Source organism: Ostrea edulis, chromosome 10 (assembly GCF_947568905.1).
Source record: "Ostrea edulis chromosome 10, xbOstEdul1.1, whole genome shotgun sequence".
NCBI classification, from domain to species: domain Eukaryota; kingdom Metazoa; phylum Mollusca; class Bivalvia; order Ostreida; family Ostreidae; genus Ostrea; species Ostrea edulis.
In genome coordinates this window covers 22,159,812-22,180,812 of record NC_079173.1, presented here as the reverse complement: position 1 = coordinate 22,180,812, position 21,001 = coordinate 22,159,812, and the positions used below count along the sequence as shown (strand labels likewise).

Genomic DNA, 21,001 nt, shown 5'->3' with positions numbered 1-21,001 from the left:
AGACAGACTACATCAAACATTACACACAAAAACATCCTGAAAACTTTCCGTTCGAATTAGGAAAAACATTTGAAGTAGGTAGGGTCGGTTCAACCGGGAATTTATTTATTTATTGTTTAACCTATTAAACAAAATTACTCGATTAATATACTTAAATCGAACTTGACAAGGCTCATGTTTAGAAACATTAAAACGTCAACCGTGTACACATCACACAGTGCGCCGAATAGGCTAAAACAACACCACTCTCAGATTCGTTATAAAGCGATCAACATTAAGCATCTAAACAGATTTCACCTCTTACCTCTCAGCGTTTAAAAGGCAACACAATGAACTCCGAGATTTTCCAAGTCAAGTTAAAGGGGTTTCCATTGTTGAAAACGATCGTTGAAATTATTTTCATTATTCGTTAGCTCTAAATCCGTCCATTCATGAACACATTTCCTCTTAAAAATCAAAGCGTTGAAACATCGTTAGTTATACCTACATGTTGGAAGTACCTTGGCTGCGAACGTCTGTAGCATTCGATTCACTGAACACAAGGAGAGAGAGAGAGATGAGAGTAGCACTGCCTTCAATTTGCTTGCACGGTGCGTTTTTCCTCACGTGTGTGCCCAATCACTACAGATGTCGTCTGCAAGAGAGAAACCGGGAACACACACGCAAAAAAAAATCGCCCCTGTATTGGAGTTTTAGTCACGGCCCAAAAATTGGGTAAACAGGCTCCCATAGATAATTGGCTTTGTAATCCAACTTATGAATGGGAAACTATAGGTAGACTTACCTGTGTGGCTATATCTGCCCCTGTTTGTTTATATTTTTATATGGTCTGTGGGTCAAAGGTCGAAGCAATATTAACAGTAAATGTGTTGCTTTTCAGAACAAAATCCTTTTCACTCATAAATTTCGAAAACTTATACACGCTGTCCGTTCAACGACTTATGTGTTCAGGATTGCCTGAATTATTTGGGTTCTTTTTTACCTCCCTCGTCAACCCGTTGGACAAACAAAGGCCGGTATTGTTACTACGTTAGATGGGACGGTGTGGAGCTGAATACTGAGATAACGAAAGGCGCGTTACCCCGACACGGACTCCTGATATCACCGATCTGATTAGCATAAACTAATATGTGACCTGTCGTATACGAACGCTGGAGGTGTCCGGTTTGTGATCAGGGGTTTTTATAATCACATTAAGGTTGAAAGGTTGAACTGACCTCCGCTTACCAAAAAAAAAAAAAAAACCCGCCTTAGCCCCTGTTGCGTATATCCTTAACATAAACATATACGTGTATATATGATATCATGTAGTTGATTTGATTTGAACATATTTTATTGTATAAATATACAAAGGGATTTGTTACAAGTTCTAGCAACTTAGAAAACATCTCCCATATACAAGATATATTATGCTATACATGTACAAATAAAGATTGTCGTACCACAGAAAATATAATATTCGTTATAATATGCAATTATGATAATGAACAATATATGTTTAGGTTCATGTAAGTACATAATCAGGCATAAAATGCAAAACATATTTTAAGATTATGATATATAGGTCCGATTAAAATCTGTTAGAATTCTTAATAAACTTCTGCACTGCTCTGAAAATAAAAAAAAAATCACATCATTGGAAAAAATACATGTATTAATTTCCCCATAATCAAAGGTGGGTATTGACAATAGGAACATAATTTAGATGAAGCAGTTCATTGAGAAAACAATTTCTTGCTTGAGTGTATCTTTTGCATGCAAAGAAGAAATGATGGGCATCTTCAATGTGACCACATAATACAATATGGAGAGGCAAATATGTTTTTACGATAAAGATCATTATTCAAAATGCAAGAATGTATTAATTTGGTATGGATAATATTAACATATCGCTGGCCATATGAAAAGTATAAAGGTGGTTTTGAGGGTGTTATTTCAATGCGTTTTTTTTGTTTTTTTTCAATTGAAGTTATCTCCCTTATTTCTGAGCTCAAAAAGTTCCATTTTCTAACTGTCGGGAATAAATTACTTTTTATATAAATCAAGTCTGCATCTAGAAAGTGTGTAGTCGCTAGATCACGGGTATTATATGATGATAAATTTCTGCGAATATTTGGGCAAATTTCTTTCAAATATTGGGGAACTAAATTGTTATGGATTTTAAACATCTTTGTTAATTTAGCTGTTTGTCTTCTATCAGAAAGGGGTTCCCAACCAGTTTCAAAATAAAGTGAATCTATTGAGGAGAAAATTGGAAGACTGGTTACTACCCTGGCAGCCAATAATTGAACTTTTTCTAACTGGTGAGAATCAAAACCCGCACATCCATCCCAGACTACAGAGGCGTATTCTAATACAGGTCTAATAACAGTTGTATACATTGTTGATAAGGTGTTTCTTCCTACAGTAAATTTTAACTTTTTTAACAAACCAAGTTTTTTATACGCATTATTTACAATGTTTTCAATATACACAGACCAGCTTAAATCATTAGAAAAAGTAAGACCAAGGTGTTTGTGAACAGTAACATATTCAAGCTGACATTGTTGAAACTCTAGTTTCGGGGGTCTACGGATTTTTTCATGGTAAAAAACATTGCTTTTGTTTTGTAAAGGTTAAATTGAAGAAGCCATTGTTTAGACCACTTGTCTAGGATTTTTAGGTCATGTTTAACGTGTCGTTCAATTACAGCAACATTATACGACGAACATTGAATAGAATTGTCATCTGCAAATAATCAACACATTGACAACATACTGTCTGATTAACATCATTAACATAAAGAAAAAGCAGAGGTCCCAAGACTGAGTCTTGGGGAACACCAGCATGTATGCTTCTTGTTGAAGAAAAAAGATTAATTTTCTATACATCACCATTTGTTCTCTATCATGTAGTTATAATGGTTAATTGTTCAAATTGTATATGCTCACGGGGGTCCCTTGATTGGTGAATAAAATGAATATAAGAATTGAATCCATGGTTTAGTAAATGTTGTGGTTCAGTATGGGCATATTCGCCTAAATAAGTGCATTGTCTATGAGAGGGACGGAAGGGGGGGGGGTGCCCACAATGTGGCACGGTGTGAAGAATGGTATATTGAATACGCTAATTAATAGAGAATGTTATACGTGTATTACAAATAGTACATTTGTGTGTGTGTGTATGTGTAGCAGTGCGATATTTAACTCTGGATGCGACAAAAGTCCGGAGTTTCGCCAACCCTAAGAATAAATCAGGCAAACAAAATTTTATATGGTACATCAAAGTATCAAATGGCGAACAATAGAAGCGGACATCATAATGACATGTTGTTTTTAAAAATAACATTGCTGCATCAGAAATTGCAATGCTAATGTAAATTGAAATGTATATGTATGCTTTTAGATATAATGCAATATTTATCATGTAATTTATATCTGCATGTACATGTACCATTGAATATGATTTGAATAAATAGACTAAACTATTTTTCTCAAAGTATGTTAAATTTTGAACCAATTAAATACTTAACGGACTCTGATTTTTTTTTCCCGATGAGTAAAATTGAAAAGGTGGGAGTAATTTTGCCCTTTTTTGTTTGAGAGAGAGAGAACTTGTGTGATGGGTTCTTTTTAATGCTGTTTCCCCTAACATGTATAGGAATACATAGGAATATATAGGGAATGTATGCAGTAGTCCAGTTCATCTTCAACTAAAAATATGTTTCAAACATACAATTGTTATGAAAAGTTTGGTATAGCAACATACTATTTTGGTATAATAACATGTTATTTTTGGTATAGTAACATGCTATTTTTGGTATAGCAACATGTTAATATTGGTATAGCAATATGCTATTTCTGGTATATCAACATGCTATTTTTGGTATAGTAACATGCTATTTCTGGTATAGCAACATGCTATTTTGGTATAATAACATGTTATTTTTGGTATAGTAACATGCTATTTTTGGTATAGCAACATGCTAATATTGGTATAGCAATATGCTATTTCTGGTATAGCAACATGCTATTTTGGTATAGTAACATGCTATTTTTGGTATAGTAACATGCTATTCTTGGTATATCAACATCCTAATATTGGTATAGCAATATGCTATTTCTGGTATATCAACATGCTATTTTTGGTATAGTAACATGCTATTTCTGGTATAGCAACATGCTATTTTGGTATAGTAACATGCTATTTCTGGTATAGTAACATGCTATTTCTGGTATAGTAACATGCTATTTCTGGTTTAGCAACATGCTATTTTTGAGAAAAACCAAACTCAGAGTCATTTATCTCATCTCATTCTTATTCCACACCCTCTTGAATAAAAGTATGTATACGGATATGCTAGAAAAGAATTCATATACTTTTAATGAAATATTGACCTTCTTAAAGGGGCATTAGCTGTGGAAGTGATGGCAACCACTTTTTTCTTCAAAATGTCTCAATGGCCTGGGGATATATATCAATGACTAAAAAATATTTATATTGTACAAAAAGAAGGGAAACCTAATAAAACTACGTTAGATAACCGCTTTTAGTAAATTTATTGTAAAGAATTATATAAGGACGATTTATTGTTTTGCAAGACAATAATTATTTACTCACCAAAATCACATATTCATGTGCCTGTTTTGAGGGTAAAAAGTGTTTGAAATCATTAATACTAGTGTTATTACTGAAATATATAAGATGGAGCAATTGTCATTGAATTAAACATTTTGGTGACAAAATGACAGCTAATACCCCTTTAAGAAAAGGAGAGAGGTTTTTCGCTTTTATTTTCTATGATAAAAATACATGTATATACAATAGGGTGATTACATCGGGATAAACGTTGACTTTCAACGTGAAAAACTGTATTTCTCGAGAATCATTAACCCCCATACGTGTATCATTAGTAATTTATAGCTAAATATTTATCAATAGTAATTTATAACTACACGTGTATCGTTAGTAATTTATAACTACACGTGTAGCATTAGTAATTTATAACTACGCGTGTATCAATCAACTAGTAATTAGTTATCACTACACGTGTATCAATAGTAATTCATGATTACACGGATCTAACATGTATACGGGTGTATGTATAGAGAACAGTGAGCGGATCTAACATATATATACGGGTGTATGTTTAGAGAACAGTGAACGGATCTAGCATATGTATACGGGTGTATGTTTAGAGAACAGTGAGCGGATCTAACATATGTATACGGGTGTATGTTTAGAGAACAGTGAGCGGATCTAACATATGTATACGGGTGTATGTATAGAGAACAGTGAGCGGATCTAACATATGTATACGGGTGTATGTTTAGAGAACAGTGAGCGGATCTAACATATATATACGGGTGTATGTATAGAGAAGTATGTACCGGATTTCAGAAGTAAAACTGACTCTGAACTTCTTTTTTAAATGATAATTTGAAAATGAAAGAACACACTTTCATAAGCGTATCATCGTCTTAAACACCCCCTCCCCGTAATTGAAAAATACACTTATTGAATCAAAATGAAATTAAAGACCCTCAAGATTCAGGAGAGAGAGAGAAGATTCAGGAGAGAGAGAGAGAGAGAGAGAGAGAGAGAGAGAGAGAGAGAGATGACGTGTTGCATTTTATGGCACAATATAATTTACATATACAACGTTTTTGTTTTTGATATCTTTGCCAATTGTAATGATGGACATTTCCTCATGAATGTGATGCAGTTGTGAACAATGCGCGTATGAATACAGAACTACTTATATGAATCTTGATAGATATTGAATGTCTATTTAAATGGCTGAGAAATGAAAGTAGAATGTAAACATAAAAGTTAAGATATGGAGTATGAGCTACAACGCAGCACATTGGTTCAGCGTGCATAATACCCCAGTTGTACAGGATTGTATGTGGCGCACTTTACTGCGCAAAGCGCGCGAAAATTCAATCTCGTGCTAGTCATTTAAGGTAGTGATTGCAAGGCATCACGTGGTTTATTCATGTAACATCTAAAAAGTTATCATTTTGGTTCCGATTCCGGAATACGTCACGTTCTTGAGCATCATAATGACAGATGATGTAAACAAAGATTTGTGAGATACAAAGAGACGCAGGGTAAAAAGAAAATTAATTTAAAAAATACAAGTTAAAAATAGAACACAGGTGATTTTTTAACATCTACTGTGCTTATGATACGCAACAATGTGATGACAACACACGCTAGGATCTGCTTTTTTCTTCTTCTTCTTTTTTTTGTTTTTTTTGTTTTGTTTTTTTTTTGGTATTGATAAAATTTCATTTCCCAAAACTCTCCATGTTAGTCAGTCATTAATTCTCTTGAAAGTAATTGGTCGCTGATTAACAGTGTGACGTCAGTCTTATTCTCTAGTGTGGTATTGCAATTTCATTGCATGACAAGAAACATTGGTGCACGCACCAAAGTTATGGGCCGAACAAATTTCCAACATAGTATCATTGTTTCCATAAACTAAAACTGTCTCGTAAACATATTGATTGGACAAGTGTCCAAATTCGACCCATTAACATACAAAATGAACAGTAATCTGTTACTCCTTAAAGATCTGTGAACTACGTGTATGTCCAGTAGGCAAAGGTTCTCCAGTGGACTTTTTTAAAGAGCAGTCTGAACCTTAACCTCAAACCATTGTGACCTCAGAATAATGTGTTTATATGCTGCTTTACGTCTCATTCTCGAATTTTTCACTCTTATAGAGACGTCACCTTCGGGCGAATTGAGCAGTGAGGGTTCTTTATCGTGCTAACGCCTATCGTGACACAGGACCATGGCTTACAAGCCTCATCTGAATGACCTCAAAATAATAGATATGGGTTATTCTGCTCCTTGGATGTTATAAGTTTGATGAATATTTACAATGTTCATTATTGGAAAATATTGAGCTTTTATCACTTGAATATATTAAGCAAACATTTTCTAATGTGCAAAATAATTCAACCAATGACTGTTGCATGAATACTGCATTAATTTAATTTCACACTTTCCATATTAAAACTGTGACATTTAATTTGGGTTATCCAAATATCATAACCTTTCGCTATGAAATAAATCAGATTTATTCAAGATTGAAAATTTTATTGGCACAACCTGTGACAATATTTAACAAAATAGTATAATGCAATAATCAAAACATTCTTTAGCACCCTTGGAATTATGCATTTTTCAAAACAAAACAAAAATGACGCCACCTCTATAAATAGGTCAGCAGATAAGCGCACGTGACCTGTGTGTTACACAAAAAAACAACAAAAACAAAGAAACAAAACAAAAACAAATGTTTAAAAAACACCACCGAATTACTTTACATACAAAATGAAAACGTATCATGATAATCAGTAATCCAACTTAAAAAAAAAATACACACTCATCCCGCAGAAACTCATACGCTTCTCAAATTCTTATTTCATAGAATGGGCCGGCTCGTGCCGGCCCATAATAATTCCAATGTTATTTATTACAATTGTTTTGATTGGACAAAAATAAAGCTGGACGAGAATAAATCCGAAAATGCGATGAATTCATACGCGCCTGAAAACAAATAACGTAAAGTGAGGGGAGACTATTCATGTTTTTTTTTTTTTTAAATTGTAGATACAGTGAACGAATTGGAATTATAAGAATCAAACATTGTTTTGGAAGAATTTATCGATATGTGAACTCTGGACATTTTACCAACAAAGTGAATAAAAGTGCTTGAGGAATTTATCAGTTTGTAAACTCTGGACATTTTACTCACAAACTTAACATAAAAATGCTTCACATCGATAAATTCTTTAATAAGAATATTTAATCCTATATTATAGTAAATTATCTTTACTTTTTCATTGTGAAAAATGCGTATTTTTTTTATTGAAATAGATTTTGCTATTGAATCTTAATATAAGTCATATATACTTCGTGTGAATGTGGGTGGTTAGGATAGGATTTTAATCAATTAAAATGAAACAGTACATTTGCATCCTCTTTTTAATGTGGTTTTGCATCGGTGCTTCTGCATCTCTTTCATGTTTTACCACTGGATTGCATCTAGTTAAATAATAAATAAGATAATGTAAATACCAAGATAAAAATGGATGTAATATCATTTCATCCAGTTAAATATTAAATAAGATCATGTAAATATCATAACGTAAACTGATGTAATATTATTTCATGCGTTGCTTTTTATATCGCAAGCCGTTAATTATTCATCAAATCACGGAACATTCGGGCTTTATTTGTTTTGTCGGTATTGATTTTCAGACCTTTATGAATGTAAGTCGAAAGACAAGCCGCTCATTACATATTTTGACAAATAGAAATGAAAAAATGGCATTAAAGTTCATAGCATAAAGTGAAGCGATGGTACCGAAAATACGTCAGCACACAAGGACCATTGACAACAGGACTAATATTGCGGAACACAAGGACTAATATCACAGGTTCAGTTGTCTAAACCACTGTCACTATTTAGTGTACACTTTTTCCAGTTACTAAGAAACTGTGAATGTGTAATTTACATACCAACGTCTCCGTCGTCTCCCATAGGCTAGATACATGTAATCGTTCTTACTGTATGAAATGTATATTCTTTGAATTTCGCTTACTCAATCTTGACTCGGTGTTATTATTGAAATGAAATTTCTGTCATTCCCTCTTTTGTACAAGGTACAATCTAGTCGCTTTGCTACTTAATCTCGGTCATCCAGACGCTTTTGTATAATCGTCAGAATCTTCTGGATGTTTTCTATAGAAAAAATCCCTTTTAAATGGCGAAGATATAATAATAAAAAGAAATCAAGGACATCATTGAAAGAAAATGTGTCTGCTATGGTATCTGATTAAAATTTGTGAGTTCCTTGTATGAACTCAAATAAACGATATTTTATCAAGGATAATTGAAAATATTGAATTGTAAACCATTTTAAATCACCTCTCTAGAAATACATGCATTCTCTTCATTCTGATGACAGGTTAATTTTCATGATAATTATTCAACACATAGTGTGTTGTTTATGATGCTGAGAGATAGAGAAATGCATATGTTTTGGTTCCGACGATGATGTTTTGGTTCCAGCTGACAAAGCTGGTAACAACATTGTAGGGCTCATTATTACAACTGTATTTAAACGAACTAGGCATTAATTCCACTTTTGGTAATAGTACATACTAGTATACTCCAACTGTCCTTTCAAAAGATTAAATTCTTTAAAACCATGCTTCAGTTTTACACACATTTAATATCCCAGTCAATGGGTCGGATGAATACGAGTTACCGTACCTGTACTGGATACCTAAACTTCATAAAAGCTCTTACAAACATTCATTGCTGGATCCAGTAAGTGTTCTACCAAGCCCCTATCTTTGCTCCTCACGAAAATATTAACAGTTGTGAAGGAGAAACTTCAAACGTATCGTGCGACTACATATGCCAGAAGTAGTATAAATCAAACGTGGATTCTAAAAAAAAATATTCTAAAGAACTTTTCGTAAATTTTAAATAGCAAAACTTTTCTCAGATCAACAACATCAAAACCTATGACTTTTCAACACTTAATTACACGATCATTCCTTTCGATAAATTAAAGACTAGACTTTTTGACATCATAGACAGTTGCTTCTTCAACAAAAACGGGAAATAGAAATATTCATATTTAGTGATCAGTCATCCAAAAAAATTACTTTGTTAAACACTACTCTGATTCCACGCACAAGTACTCTGAAGTTGAAATAAAAATATATGCTGGAGTTCCTCATTGAAAATATCTTCGAAGTCTTTGGTGATCGGGTCTTCCAACAATCTGTTGAAATTCCCATGGACACGAATTGTGCTCCTTTGTTAGCTGACCTGTTTCCTTTGAAGTTGAATTTCTTCAAAAACTTCTACGTGAGAAGAAAACAATTCTTGCTGTGACCTTCAATTCGACATTTAGATATATCGACGACGTTTTATCTATTAACAATAATAATTTTCCTTCATATGTCAGTTCGATACATCCCTTTGAACTTGAAGTAAAAGACACCATGGTCATCAAATTCTGCTTCATACTTAGATATTTTATTGAAAGTAGATGTTAACAACAAACTAACAACTCAACTTTATGACAAACAGGATGATTTCAGCTTCTCCATCGTCAACTTCCCATATTTTTGTATCAATATTCCATTATCACCTGCATATGGTGTTTCTATCTCTCAACTGATTCGATGCGCAAGAGCTTGTTCTGCGTATGGTCAGTTTACAAATCTAGACAGTCTACTGATAAACAAGTTGATGGTGCAGGGGTTTCAACAGTCTCATTTAAAGGCAGCATTTCGCAAATTCTATCGTCGTTATAACGATCTAGTTTACCAATACAACCTATCAATGGGTCAAATGCTGTCTGACGTGTTTCATACCGATGTTAGGCTGTTCTTGGCACACTAATTTTGACTACGGATAACTCCGTTTACCTGATCAAGATGTAGGGCTCACCGTGTGTGTGACCGGTCGACAGTGGATGCTTATTCCTCCTAGGCACCTGATCCCACCTCCGGTGGGTCCAGGGGTCCGTGTTTGCCCAACTCTCTATTTTGTAGTGCTTATAGGAGTTATGAGATTGATCACTGTTCGTTATCTTCGCCTTTCATGTAATACAATAGAGGACAGGTGTAGTGATGTCAGTGTCAGGTCTAGTACAATTTTTTTAAAAGTTACTAGTCCGACTGGTTTTGTTCTTATTTAAGTTAGTGTTGACCCCTGCCGTTATTCTTCAGAGGAGGATTTTAAAAGACTTTCTTAATCTATATCCATGTAAACTTTGATCCCCTATGCACCCCACCCTACCCCTAGGGACCACAATTTAAAACATTTTAGTCTGCGATCATTAAAGACACCTTTATCTTTTCTGGTTCAGTGGTTATTGAGAAAAAAGTATCAAAATGATGCTAATATATTTTCACTAGCTCTTAACTCTTCTTTGAAATGTGTGTGGCCTGTCATATGGACAACTTTGAAACCCTGTTATCCAAGGATCCTTAATGACAAATTTCATTGAAATTAACCTAGTGGTTCTACATATGGGCAACTGTTGATCTGGCGTGAAGGTTATAAAACTTTCGGAGCACGTTTTCGTACTCAGACCCAAACTCTCTGCTCTAAATCGTACTCACACTCAAAAGCGAAGGTTACATAACTTGTATAAAATCATTCTCACACATGTTTAAAAAATTTCGAGTAGGTTTCGAAGCTTGCTCAGAGTTGTATTCAAAATAAAGATGGCCGAGTTTGAGTATGGGTACATATGTACGCTAAAAGTTTCTGTAACCTCTAGGTCAGAAAAGCTTACAAGAGCTTATAGCCCTGATGAACTAAACTCAATATGGACGGAATGTACTAAATATAATATTACTTGAAACACCTTGAAATTTCATATGAACTTTCATTTGCTTTGGCATACATTTCAGTCAGTGAAAGTTCCTGTACTGTCCTTTCCCATCTTCTGTGAGATTATGGTGATAGTGTGAGTGATATGACATTCCTACTAGTTCTGGCTGGTGGGTTAACCCTTGAGCTCATTTGATAGAGTGCTGGACTTGTGTTTCAGAGACATAAAGATGTCTCTGTTGTATTATCATATCTCAAACAGTATGTTTTAATGTTAGCCACTTATGCTTGGACAATACTGTTTTAGCAATTACGTCGATACATGCTAATCGTGCAGGAGTCTTTCCATTTCTGAAGAACTCTTAAAACTGGCGGCAATTTCTCATCCGGATTAATGGTGCCTCCCTTCACTGATACCAGAAACTGAAATATGAAATCAATATCCTGAACATCAAAATGAGAGATAACAAACAGTGATCAATCTCATAAATTAATCTCATATTTAAGATACTTATTTCTAACTATTTTTTTTTAATGATAGTATCTATATTCATATTTTTTCCCGGGGGATCCGGGTTAGAATAGGCCTTCCGTACCCCCTGCTTGTCGTAAGAGGCGACTAAATGGGGCGCGGTCTTTCGGATGAGACCGCAAAATCAAGGTCCCGTGTCACAGCAGGTGTGGCAGGATAAAGATCCCTCCCTGCTCAAAGGATGTAAACACTGACCATGTTAGGCTTAAATTTTGCAGCCCTTCACTGGTAATGGTGATGTCTCCATATGCGTGAAAAATTGTTAAACAATATACAATCAATCATCCCGCTATCCAAGGTGTCACATTCAACTTGCATAACAGTTTAGCAAGGAAGAGTCCAATAAAATGTTTTCCGAAAGAAAAATGTTTAAAACATTGAATCTATTCTTCTTTCAGTGGAAAATCTATATGCTTCTACTCTCTTAGCTGCAATAATGTATCACTCTCCGACCCCCCTGACCCCCCCCCCTTTTTTTTTTGGCTCTCTCGAAACGTCAGAATTAAAAAAAAATCGGAGAGGGCTACATTAATGCAGCTACAACTCTCTAGACTTCCATTCAATGTAGTTTCTGTGGACGCTGGTATATTACCTTTTTAAACTAGCCAATCAGTGTCTATATCAGAATTTTTATAAGCCTCGCTTTGAGTTAAAAAAGATACTGAACGTTTGTGGGGAGTATATTCAAACATCTCAATGATTGAGACCATTTGCTACTTTTGACGTCACAAATATGACCTAATAACCTTATCCGGTCATTCCTGTGTCCACCCCACATGTAATCAAGTAGATGACGTCACAGTAACGGTTGTAAACAGAGTAGGTGTGTCTTATATTTAAATTCTTTTTTAGTTTTTATTGTGCACTGTGTGGGATTAAAAGAAAGACTTTACAGAGATAGCTGAAAAGCTATAATTTCGAATTTGTCTGCTCTTTATATATATCTACCGAAATGAAACGAAACCCACCGAAACGAAACCTACCGAAACGAAACAGATTGTATAACCGAACTCTTTTAATCATAATAATTAAAAACGGTATCTTAGGCATCTGTAAACGTTACCACATATAAATAAAATTGTAGAATTTCGGCTTGACTGATACAAAGTTTTAAAAGTTGGAAAGGGGGGGGGGTGATTAAGCACAAAGTACGTATCCGAAGTTGATTAAACACCATGTGTAATTAGTTTTGGTCCATAAATTTCAGAACGGAGGGTTACAGTCTTATAAGTCAGAGGTCTGGGGAAACACACTAAACGAGGGTGGGGTCGCCGGCGTTGGATCCACCTTTGGGCATAATACATCTTTCAGTATTTTTTGTTTTAAAGACAAATCATATGAAGCAGAATTTATTCAAAAACTTCTACGTGAGAAGAAAAAATCTCTCGCTGTGACCTTCAATTCGACATTTAGATATATCGATGACGTTTTGTCTATTAACAATGATAGCTTTCATCATATGTCGATTTGATATATCCCTGTGAGCTCGAAATAAAGGACACCACAGAGTCGTCCACTTCTGCTTCATACTTAGATATTTTATTGAAAGTAGACATTAACGGCAAACTGACAACTCAACTGTATGACAAACGGGATGATTTCAGCTTCTCCATCGTCAACTTCCCACATTTATGTAGCAATATTCCATTATCACCTGCATATGGTGTTTATATATCTCAACTGATTCGATATGCAAGAGCTTGTTCTGGGTATAGTCAGTTTTTAAATCGAGGTAAGCTACTGACAAACAAGTTGATGGTACAGGGATTTCAACAGTCTCGATTGAAGTCAGCATTTCGCAAATTCTATCGTCGTTATAACGATCTAGTTCGTCAATACAACCTCGCATTGGGTCAAATGCTGTCTGACGTGTTTCATACCGATTGTTAAGCCGTTCTTGGCACACTGATTTGACTGCGGATAACTCCGTTTACCTGATCAGGATATGGGGCTCACGGCGGATGTGACCGGTCAACAGGGGATGCTTACTCCTCCTAGGCACCTGATCCCACCTCTGGTGTGTCCAGGGGTCCGTGTTTGTCCAACTATCTATTTTGTATTGCTTGTAGGAGTTATGAGATTGATCACTGTTCGTTATCTTCACCTTGCATCTATGTATACTATAGGGTTATTGAACTTATATTGGTGAGTAATGGCACGAGTTGACAGCCAACGAGTGCCAATATTCACCTATATAAGTTCAATAACCCTTTTATCATTTAGCTAAAGATTTAGTTGTAAAAATTATATCCCTTTTCACTCAAACTACACCAAAATAGACGAGAATTCATCCATATTGGCAGTGTGTAGTAACAGTATGCATTTCTTAACTGTTCAATATTTAACCCGTCATTAATGTGTAGTGTTTTTGTTCTATTCAATCAAACGTTTAAATGACTACATTTGTCATGATAACATGGAATGACCTGACACCCCTTATAATTAGAACAGCCTGTGTGTATATAAACCCGGGGTGCTGTGATTCTGTATCATTTTCTTCCAAGCTGATCGGAGAGAGAGGGAGCTTAAAGAAGTAAGGCTAAATAAAGGTTTTAGAATAAGGAAAGGTAAGAGACAATCAATTCAGTGGCCCGAATAGAGCTGAAGCTGTTTTGGTTGTTTACTCGCCTTATTGTTTTCTGGAGTGGTTGTCCATTTTGACCGACCATAGCACTGACAGTAAGTCAGGGAAAATAGCTTGTGCTGGGGATAGTGGCCCGAATAGAGCCGACCTGTTCCTGGTACTAGTCTATTTAGTTAAGAAAACATACTATTTACTTTCTTCAAGTCTTCCATTTATTATTGATTTACTTCTTGATTTCAACCCAAGGTAGGGACATTCAAATAAATAAATATATATCCAATCAGTGATTGAGGAAAATTATACGTTAGTTAAGCAAAGAAGTTCTTTTCGAACTCGTACTAGATTAACGGCCGTTACAAATGCATGAAGCAAACTGATTTTGTAAATGGAGACATCATAATTTATGTACAGTAAAACATTTTGCTTAAGTAAATATCAAATACCGGCTCTGTCAGATTCGGAGGACCGTCGTCTACCATTTTGGCTTGTTTACGTTGTTACGGTAACGTCAATATTGAACGCTCATACTCGAAATGTTTCGGGCGCATACAATTTACGCAATGCAAAGTTAGCGTTCAATAAATTCTCAGGATATTGAACGCTAACATTCTCTAGATTTTACGCAGATTTTATATTAGACTATTTATTATCAAACGGAGAATTCTAAGTATGTCCTCCCGTTCTCTTTGTAATTTCTGCTTCCCTTACAAGTTCATAAGCCTTTTGATTTTACAAAATGGTGACCTCCTCCTGATATTATTGCATAACACATTTCCGTTTTCCGTCCCATTTTCAATTCCCCGTCTTAGCAACATCCTAAATGTATAGAGTTATTTTTAGACTCACTACATATCAATAATAATTTTTAATAATACATGTATATATATCTTACCGAATTGCATTCATATAATATGGTATACTATTTAATGTTTTTCCATTATTGAAAGTACTCGCACCTCAGAAGTTAGAGATAAAATAAAGGGTTAAGAGTTCTTCCTGCTTTCAACTTTCTCAGACACCAGCTTCTTCAAATGATGTATCTATACCCAAAGGCGGATCCAACGCCGGCGACCCCACCCCTCGTTTAGTGGGTTTCCTCAGACCTTTGAAATTGTAACCCTCCGTTCTGAAATTTATGGATCGGAAACTAATTGCACATGGAATTTAATCAACTTCCGATATGTATTTTGTGCTGACTCCCCCTCCCCCTTTCCAACTTTTAAAACTTTGTATCAGTCAAGCCGAAATCCTACATCAAAGGGGAGGCGAATTTTATTTATATGTGGTAACTTTCACAGGGGCCTAAGATATCATTTTTAATTACTATAATTAAGAGTTCGGTTATACAATCTGTTTCGTTTCGTTTCGGTGGGTTTCGTTTCGTTTCGGTAGATTTCGTTTCGTTTCGTTAGATTTCGTTTCGTTTCGCACTTTACAGGTACCCTACTTTCAGTACTTTGATTTCATCGGTCACCTGTGTCGCATATACTAGTATATTAATGTTGCCAGTCACTGGAGTTTTACAAAGAGGCTTACTTTTACAGTCGACGGCTGACTTTTACAATTTAAAGGGGCCAACTCCAAATATGAAAAATTTTGAAGTGGTATTTGCAAAATTCAAAGACTTTCATGGGGGCCAATTTTCATGAGTCATTACCACAAACATTGTTGATTCTACTGTGTATATTGATATACATGTATACGTATACATGTACATGTATATACAATTACACATCACGTATTGGTTGTCTTTACATTTAAACTTAAATATTCAACACAAAGGTGAGGGAAACAAGGGCGTTTTTTTTTTTCAAAATGAGAAGGAGGGGCTATGAAAAAATATATCTCGACAAGCCTACCCCTCGACTTTTTGGTCTAGTATAGACACATAATACATGTACCAACAATTCATCTTATTTGTAGCAATTATTCATATCTTACAATGGAAGGGAAACTTATGTATCATGCACTGCGAAAAGGAAAATAGATTCATTCCTTAAATCAGAATATAATATGTGACAGAAAAACTTAAATTGTGAATTTACTGGATGATATTAATCAATATGACAATCTTTGATATCTTTTCACGTTAGTAACGCTGCATCTTCCATCTTTTCACCCTGCGTTATTTTCATTTTCAAGCATTTTGTCAAAACAAAGACTATTATGAATCCCAATTTAGTAAGAATTGAATGTCTTTTTATATTCTTGTGACAGATTATCATGGTTCTTTCTCAAATTGTTTCAAACCTTGAATTCAGCTCATGAAGCAAACATCCGTGCGAATTTTCATAGGTACTCGATATTAAACACGAGTGTTTGAGAAAAGTAACTGTATGGGACATATTCTGTTTCTTAATACTTCTGTGCGTTCCGTGCGATGTATGTTAGACAAAGAAAACTCTCATTTATGTTGTTTTTGAGAAAAATAAATCGACCGATCGCTTCAAAAATGTAGAAACCCTGCGTTACTGAATATTTTCACCATGGTCACGATGGCCCACAGTGATAGAGCTGCCGTTCAAAAGTATGTTTGTGGATGGTAGGGGTTGCTTTGTTCCTCGGGGAGCCAGAATCATAAGATGTGAGGTATAGAGAACATTTAAGCTTTCAGGACTGATGACACATTATTTAGAAATGGCAGGGTAACTTGGGGTCGTCTACTTACATTGAGAGCACTGTGTAACACTTATGATATACAGTAAAACTTAAAACCACTCTTTTCATGGCAATTTTCTGGATCCCTTCATGCATTTCGCAGCTCGTCATTCGGAGTTAATAAATTACATGTACATTTGAATATCGATAAAATTAGCTTAATGAAATATTAAAACGAGTATTGCATCGTGAAAGTGTCGAACAAATGTAGAAAGAATAAGAGTTGCTAAAGAGTTTGCAATACTCTTGTAATAAACATAATTGTCGGTTTTTATGTTTTTACTGAAGCAGTCTGTATATTCATTTCGGTCCAATTTTTGTAGTTGGAGTTGATCCCTTTAAATTGTAAAAGTCAGCCGTCGATTGTAAAAGTAAGCCTCTTCGTAAAACTCCATGTATACGCAGATGTTGTCAACATGGCTGATTTATTTCTTCGTATGAAATTTATCATGGTTGTGGAATAGGATCGCGGGGGATGGAGGACACCAGGGGCGGATCAAGGAATTGTGGTTACAGGGGGCGAAGTAATTTAAGAAATCAAAGAATTTTGTCATTTATTTCTCCGAGAGTGGAACAAATTATTGCTTCTTTTATCGTTTAGTACATTTTCCGAAACAAGATACCACGATTTACCTTAAATTTGAAAATTTTAGGGAGGGGGTGGGGGGCGCCGGCTGCGTCCCCTCTAAGTCCGCCACTGGACACAGAGGGTACGCTTGTCTGGATTTCTCAGGGGGAGCAACTCTAGTCGAAACTTGGACTTAAGTCAGAGAATTTACTCAAATTTTGACTGCTCAAATAAAAGAAAACTCGAATTTAAGTTTAAGAGGACTAGGCCCTCGGAAGTTCCGATTGTCGAAATAAAGACGACATGGATGGTCGTCGTCACGGAACCCGAGAGGAACTCAACCAGCTGCGATTGGGTCCCACGGAGATAAGTGCTAGGACAAGGTTGAGGCAAACCTTGAACTTAAACTAAACAGTGTTTGACAGCATAAACTTAAGTAGAGACAACACTGAAAACACAAGCTTGTAATAGTTATAAAACTTATTTATTTTCTGTCTGTCTGTCTGTTTGTTAAGTTTGATTATTGTTATCATTATTACTAATTATCTATATATAATTCATTATTGTTATTTTTAAGTTATTTTTCTCTATTATTATTTTTTCTTACAATTTTTGTTCACGCGATTTCTCGTGTGTGGACTGATTTTCGTCAAATTTTCAAGGATGATAGATATTCACTTGAACTCGATAGTAAATACAAGAATTCCTTTAGCATTTTTAAAATCGTATCGGGTTTTGTTAAAACCTGTTGGAAAATTCTTTCCAATATTTTTACCTAGATTTTAAGTCGCACTACCTCACTTTCGATGTCGTATTGGCAGTATGCAAATAAACATTAACGTCACCCAATCGTGTTTGCTAATCTGCTGGCTTCCTGTGTCTAGCATCTTTCTTCATAGACAGACTTTTTTATATCAAAATGTAGAATACATCGGAAAAATAATTGATTTATACCTCCCAGTTTGACGTCAAATAAAGTGTTCATCGGGGGTGGGCGCGTATTTTGATGAGTACATATATTCAATCATTCAGTAATGTATACCGGAATTCAGTTTCTTCAAGAAAAAAAATATCTGCATCAGTCTTCTGAGACATTAGCAATTTTCTACAAGCCGGTAGTACAATCGGGGAGTCGGGCTAGTGAGTTTGATGGAGACTGCTACACTGTACGTCGCTGTTTTCTCTTTGTTCCCTCGATATGCATGTACATCTTTTAGTACTTGTGCGTTTGACATTTTTCGAAGCTCATCTGCTACTTTATCAAAAATATTTTTTGTAATTCTGCATTTTGAACTAGAAATCCAAACCGGGGTATTTATAAACGGTGAGATTGAAAATTCCGATTTGAAGAAATAACACTAACATACATGTAGTTTTGATGAAATTGTTTTTTTTTTAAACCGTGATATTTAAAGGATTTTATTTGAAATTATTTATGCAATTCAAATTCATACACTCCATAAAAAAATGAAATGTATTTTGACAGAGGACACAAGTGTAATTGCATTAAACATTGAAAATGAAAATAGAATGGCGTGCCCATTCCTACCTATACTCCCCTTGAATCCGCCAGTGGTTTGGCAATCATTGTACCCTATGTATTACAAGGAATTTGAAAGAAAAATAGAGAGGATCATTCGAATGTATGTTTGTTAAACTATGGGTAGACCGTTGAATAATGTGTTAACTAGATTTTATAAGAATATTTCATGTGATACATCCTTGAGTTATTAATATTTCATGCTTTAATTACTTATAATGTAATAATTATGTAAATATTACATGTAGATGAGGATAACATTGAAAATTGTCACCCTGATCCATCTTTGATATTTCATACGATACATCCTTGAGTTTCTGATATTTCATGTGTACGTTGGCATAGCTCCATCACACATCTTGTTTGGCTGTATTTCAGAGTTATCTCGCTTTAAACGATAGATTTAGTCCTTGCTCGTTTTAGGATTTCCTTATGAATGTGTTGTAGTTGTGAATAATGCGCGTATGAATCGGGATACAAGATTTTTGTAAAATGGCACGTATGCTCAAATAAAGTATGGTTTTGACTTCAGTTACAAAAATATACGTAAATAAATAAATATTGAGCAGATGTCAAGTCTTTTTGTGACACAATAAGCATTGATTTGGGTTGAAACGTGGATATTGGGTAGTTCTATTGCACCAGGCCTATACATAGGTACATGAAGAATATATAGTAATGGAAAACAATCTACAAATAGTTGCTTGTCCTACATTTTCCAGATATTTTATAAAATAGTTCTTAGTTTTATTAGCCGTAAAAAAAGTGGATTTACATGTGGAATAACATTGCTTATTTTGAGACGTTAACAGAGGTGTAAGTGAGAGCAAGGAACGACAACTCTGGGTAGAGATTGGGTAAATAGAAGGCGTTATAACGCGAAAAAGGCGTAATAACGCGGAAAAGGCTTAATGGAAGGGCGTAATAACGCCTTTATCGCGTTTTAACGCCTTTCTATTTATTCATCCCCCCCCCCCATAGTTTGATCCCAATAGGCCTAGCTTTCGTAAACTGGAATGCTTCACGCGGAATAACAAAATATCATTGTACATATCCACCACTTTCAATCCATAATATTACATTTCTTCTTTCCTCTAAAACGATTTTACCGAAGCATGCAGCCCATGGCTAATTTCTCTTGAAAATTGCCTGAAAAAAAAGATGTTTTTTTGGCAATATTTGAGGTAACAATGAATAACCAATCGTGTTGGCAGACATTGCACGGGCACTACTTGTTTTTGTAAATGAAAGGTGAAGATACGAACAGTGATCAATCTCACAATTTCTATAAGCAATACAAAATAGAGAGCTGGGCAAACACGAACCCCTAAGTGGATATACCAGACGTGGGATCAGGTGTCTAGGAGGAGTAAGCATCCCCTGTAGACCGGTCACTTACCGTGAGCCCTATACCTTGATCAGGTAAACGGAGTATTTCGTAGTCAAAATCAGTGTGCCAAGAACGGCTTAACACATTCAGAGGATAAAATTACAACATACAACATCGACACCGGGTCAAATCACCCCTATACAACATTTACAGAGGGTTAAATGACCCTAATACAACATTCACACAGGGTCAAATTACCCCCAACAACATTCACACTGGGACAAATTACCCCATATAACATTCCCACCAATCTCTACCCAGAGTTATCGTTCCTTACACTCACTTACAGTGTAAGTGAAAGCAAGGAACGACAACTCTGGGTAGAGACTGCATTCCCACCAGACCAAATTACCCCATACAACATTGACAC

At 35.2% G+C, this 21,001-nt stretch overlaps 1 protein-coding gene across 4 annotated transcripts in view; it reads right to left on the bottom strand.

The window, feature by feature from the left end:
- The window catches only part of LOC125665530 (uncharacterized), an 80,958-nt gene extending 80,196 nt beyond the window's left edge, over positions 1-762 (bottom strand). Inside the window, exon 1 of one of the 4 annotated variants that reach the window (XM_048898196.2) lies at positions 305-762. The gene's annotated coding sequence lies outside the window, so the exon portion shown is untranslated. The remainder of the gene's footprint in view (positions 1-304) is intronic. The other 3 variants (XM_048898198.2, XM_048898197.2, XM_056152276.1) reach the window with 3 other exon arrangements.
- Between the last annotated feature and the right edge of the window lie 20,239 nt (positions 763-21,001).